Source organism: Tamandua tetradactyla, chromosome 1 (genome assembly GCF_023851605.1).
Source record: "Tamandua tetradactyla isolate mTamTet1 chromosome 1, mTamTet1.pri, whole genome shotgun sequence".
NCBI classification, from domain to species: Eukaryota; Metazoa; Chordata; class Mammalia; order Pilosa; family Myrmecophagidae; genus Tamandua; species Tamandua tetradactyla.
The window spans coordinates 155,159,830-155,165,289 of record NC_135327.1 but is presented as its reverse complement, the minus strand read 5'-3'; the positions used below and the strand labels follow the sequence as shown (position 1 = coordinate 155,165,289).

Here is a 5,460-nt window from a genome sequence, read left to right as displayed (position 1 = left end):
GAACCTCTTGCAACAATTCTGCCACAGTCTCTTTCTCTTTTCTTTTCCATCAGAGCCCTTTTGTATGAAGCATGCAGTACGACTCAGTGAATCTCCACCTGCAGGAACTTGCATTCTTTTGCTTGGATATATGTGGGGTTCTACAATGCTGTTCTAACTTGCTGTTGTAAGTGGTTCTTTTATCTGCCTTTGTGTCTGGAAGAACCTGGGCCATGCTTCCTCTTTGTGAATTCCAAACTGTGTAGAACTGGGTGAGGTGGAGGGGTAGAGATGGGTGGGTTTGGAACAGAAATTTCCTACCTGTTCATGGAGATTGTTCTGATTTTTCTTCAGTTCAGGATTTGTCTCTATCATCCTCCAGAAATAAAAGCAAGTGAGATTTGTCCTTTCATTAGCTGATGTTGAGGGTAGATTTTTCCCAGGGATGTCTCATGTCACAAAGTTGATGATGTTGTCTTCTGTTTTTGAAGGACATCCTTGCTGGATATGAAATTCTTGCCTGTGAATTATTCTTTTATCCCTTTAAATATTTCTAAAGAGAACTCATCAATTTGATCTTATTGGGGCTACCTTGTTTATAAGTATTGCTTTATTTACAAAAACAAAAGGTCTCACTATTTATTACTGAACCAACTTATTTATGCAGAAACATAGAAACAAAGAATAACCAATAAAATAAGTCTATCTGTTTAGAAATGGTGACATTTTTCAGCTTGAACATGCTAGTGAACTTGGTACAGCATCAATATGTGTACCATTACTTATTATTCCTTACAGACCCAGCTTTTTTCTTCTCCAATGGCTCCTCTTGGAGTTGTACCTGAGTTTATTGTCAGTTTTCATTCAAATCCATTAAGGCATAGAATGATTTTGCTTTTGTTTCTTGGCCAGGAGTTAGTTGATTCTAAAAGCCTTATGAAAAGACATAGCAAAGCTGGCACTCAAATGCACACACAATGATGGCTGGATGAAGAGAAAGAGCCACATTGCTTTCTTCCTATAGCTTTTGGAGCTCTCACCCTGTCCTTGGCACTCAACAATTTGACTACTATGTGTCTGTTCATGTTTTATTTCATTTTTTTTTTTAAGTTTTACTTGTTTTGGGTTCATTGGGATTCTTGAACGTGCATATTCATATATTTCATTATATTTGGGAAATTTTCTTCCATTATTTCTTTGAATATTCCTTCAGCTCCTTTTCTCTTTCTGGGACTCTTACAATGCATACGCTTGCATGCTTGATGCTTTCCTAAAAGTTTTCTAGGATCTGTTCACTGTTTTTTATTCCTTTGTCTCTCTTTTCCTCAGCATAAATCATTTCAATTGTCTTCTTTTTGAGAACACTGACTCTTTCTTCTGCCAGCTCCAAACTGCTGGTGAAACACTCTAGGGAAGATTTCATTTCAGGTATTGTGGTGTTCCATTCCAATACTTCTATTTGGTTCCCTGCTTAAAAAATTTTATCACATCATTGAGATTCTTATATTGTTCAATTGTCATTTTCCTGGTATCTATTAGTTCTTTCTTTGTGTTTTTTCTTTCTCTCTTTTAACAGAATGAAGATCAGTTTTTAAAATCTTTGTCCAGTATTTCTAAAATGTGGAGTTCTTCACTGATGGTTTCTGAACTTTTATCTTACTCTTTTGGATGGATCATTATATTCTGTTTCTTTGTTTTTCTTTTGATTTTTGTTGCATACTGTACCTTTAATATTTCAATGTGTGACCTCTGGGTTTTAGTCCCTGAGCTGTCTGTTGATTGAGTTTGTCTATGGCTAGTGATATGACAGACATTTCCTTGTGTCAAGAGCTAACCAGAAAAAATCAATTCAGAAAATACCTTTCACTGCCTTTTCAAACTGACTCTGTTGGCTGGTGCTGTCCTTATTAGTTAAGCCTTCTTATCAAGAAAATCAGTCCAATGTGAAAGTGAAGGGTCCTTTCTGTCTTTTTTTAGCCTTTATACTCTGGCCTTTATCAGAGTAAATTCCTTTCTATTCCTTGTTGTAGTATGTTTGTATCATGAAAGGTTTGAAGGTTTTAAAATGCTTTTTTCTTTTTTTGCATCTGTTTAGGTAAGTATATGGATTTTGCCTTTTATTCTATTAATATGGTATATTATATTGACTTTTTTGTATATTAAAACAACTTTCATTCATAGCATAAATCTCACTTGTTCATGGCGTGTAATTATTTTTTATACATTGCTGGTTTGTTTTTCTATTGTTCTTGAGGATATTTATGTCTATATTCATAAGTGGTATTTGATCTGTAGTTTTCTTTTGTTCTGATATCTTTGTTTCTTGTAACAGGGTAAAATTAGCTGCTTTCTGGAGTAGTTTCTGAAGGTATGATGTTAATTTTTCTCTAGAAATTTAATAGAATTTATCACTGAAACCACTTAGGTTTGAACTGTTCTTTTTGGGAATATTTTTTCATTACTAGTTTAACTTCTTTGCTTGTTAAGTAGATTTCAGTAGTTTTTGTCTTTCAGCTAGGTTTGTTAATTTACCTAGGTTTTCTTATTTGTTGTCAAGCAATTGTTGATAATATTCCCTTAAAATTCTTTTTTATTTCTTCAAATTTTTAGTGATGTTTACTAAAATGAATAATATTTCCTTAAAATTCTTTTTATTTCTGCAAGATTTGAAGTGATCTTTCCTCTTTCATTCATGGTTTAGTAATTTTAGTCTTTCATCTTTTTCTTCTTGATCAGTCCAGATAAGGCTTATCAATTTTGTTGATCTTCTCAAAGAACCAACAATTGCCTTCATTGATTTTCTCTATTTTCTATTGTTGTTTGACTCAGTTTTGCTCTAGTCTCTACTGATATCTTCCATCTGTTTCCTTTTTGCTTAATTTGGTCTTCTTTTTCCAATGTCTTAAAGAAGGAGGTTAGACTATTGACTTGAGATGTTTCTTCTTTTTTAATATAGGCACTTACAACTATACATTTCCCTTTAGATATCATTTTAGCTATAGCTAATAAGAATTGGTATGTCTTATTTTCATTTCATTCATCTCAAGGCATATTCTAATTTTCTATTTGATTTCTTCATAACTTACTATTTATAAATTTGTTTTTTGATTTTCTAAATATTTGTGTTATTTCCAAATTTCCTTGTTATTTATTTCTAATTCCATTTCACTGTGATAGGAAGATGTACTATGCATAATTTTAATCCTTTTTAATTTATTGAGGATTGTTTTATGCCCTGGAATGTGGTATAACCTAGAGAATGGTCTTGTCTGCTTGAGAAGAATATGTTTTCTGGTATTATTGAGTGGAGTGTTCTTTAGATGTCTATTAAGTCTAGCTGTTTTATAGTGCTGTAAAGTCTTCTATTTCCTATTGATGTTCTGCCTTGTTGTTTTATCCCTTATTCAAACTGTAACTGGAAGTTTCCAGTTAATATTATTGAATTGTCTATTTTCCCCTTCAATTCTATGAATTTCTGCTGTATGTGTTTTTGGGCTGTATTGTTAGGAGCATATATGTTTATAATTTTTATGTCTTCCTGATTAGATTGAGCAAAAACTTTGAGGAAATACTGCTTCATTTCCTCTCCTCTCTGTGATTTTATTGCACACCAATTACATCTTTAAACATTAAAATCTAAGATTACAGGAATTGCTTTGCTTATGGTTCATTTAAATTAGATAGAAGAAGGAAGCTATATAAGAAAAAGTCCATTTATTGTTTCTGTGTAGGTACTTTGATGATGCTTTTTATTTCTTCAAGTGGATTGGAGTTATTGCCTAGTGCACTTTCATTTCAGCCTGAAGAACTCCTTTTTAGTATTTCTTGTAAGGTAGGTCTGATAGAGATGAATTCTCAGTTTTTGTTTATTTTATTTATGGTTAATGTTTTTTAACCAAGTTTCATATGTTTCTAGCCATTGTTTATGCAATACTGCCCTTCCCCATTTCTCTCCTCTTGTCTCTGAACCTCTGTTCGTTTTTTTTCTTGTTCCTTTTTTTTTACTTTTTGTTCCTCAGAGTGGAAAATTTCAATTAATCCATTTATATTCACAGATTCTTTCTTTTTCCATTTCTTATCTGCTGCTTGGCCTCTATAGTGAATTTCTCATTTCAATTTTAGTACTTTTCTACTCCAAAACTTCTATTTGGTTTTCTTTTGTGATTTCTTTTAATTGATAGCCTCTACTTTGTTGAGACATCATTCTCATACTTTTCTTTAATTATTTCAATACGATGTTCTTTAGTTATTTGAATATATTTATAATAGTTGATTTAAAATCTTGATCTCATAAGTCCAAATCTAGGTTTTTTGGGAAAGAATTTCTATTGAATTTTTTCTTTCTTGCTTTGTATAGGCCATATTTTCCTGTTTCTTCATGTGTCTTATAGTTTTTGTTGATGGCTGAATATTTTATAGTATGGAAACTCTGGAAATCAGGTTATTCCTTTTCTTTCCCCAGAGTTTGTTGTTGTTAATGGTTTTGGTTGTTCTTACTGTTTGCTTAGTGACTTTACTGGACTAATTCTGTAAAGTCTGTATTTTTATATGTGTGGGCACTAAAGTTTCTGTTCATTTAGTTTGGAGATCAGCTAGTGATTGGACTTTCTTTCATGCCTTGACCAGGTAAGAGTCCTTGCCTTTGCTGAATGGCTGTCTGTGTGATTTGAGGTATGCATTCAACTCTCCAATAGGCATTTTATAACTCTCTGTTATCTTTTATTTCCTGCTCATGCAGTGGAGAGATTAAGACATTCTTAAGTTTCCCAAGTATGTGCAGAACATTACACATGTGTGTGGCCCCATGGATTCTTAGGAATATGTTAGAGCCTTTCAATCTCTCTATGAGCATCTCATTCCCCAGTTTTTCCTTTTAAGTTTTTTGGGGAGGCTTTTATTAACCAACTGCTATCTCCATCACAGGCAGCTGCAATGTTAAAAGATTGCCATTGATGGCTTTTGATAAATACTCTAGGGATACAGTTTTTTACACAGAGCATATCAGATCAAATAAAGATAAAACCTGAGAATAGAACTTTCCAGAGAGCTAGCAGACAGGTTAAATACTGATGTTTCACTGGGATTGAGGTTTCTAGGGGTCTCCAAACTCATTCATTTCCTTCCAGTGGATGCTAGTTTGATGACTTTTACAAACACTATAGTTGTGAATCTATTGGTTTTCAAGTCTGTCATGGAGCTGGAGAGAGGGGAATGATTAAGAAAAATGCTTCAAATATTGCTGTTATTATCAAGATTCAACAATTTTTCTTGAGTAAATGCTCCTTGGATTGTTGTAAGCCTTTATTTAATTTCCAAAGTTCTGAAAAGGTTTATTTTGATAATTTTTGCCCATGTTTCATTGCTTTTTATGTAGGAGTGGATTTTTATGGGTCTTTATTGCAACACTCTAGATGTGCTTTTCTTAATTTATTTTAACATAATTATTCTATTCTAAATTTAAAATTGATTTAGCAGCTTTAT

General features: G+C 32.7%; 1 pseudogene; it reads right to left on the bottom strand.

Annotated features, from left to right (window-relative positions):
• Positions 1-771: 771 nt before the first annotated feature.
• Positions 772-927, bottom strand: LOC143687009 (large ribosomal subunit protein eL39-like; annotated as a pseudogene).
• Between the last annotated feature and the right edge of the window lie 4,533 nt (positions 928-5,460).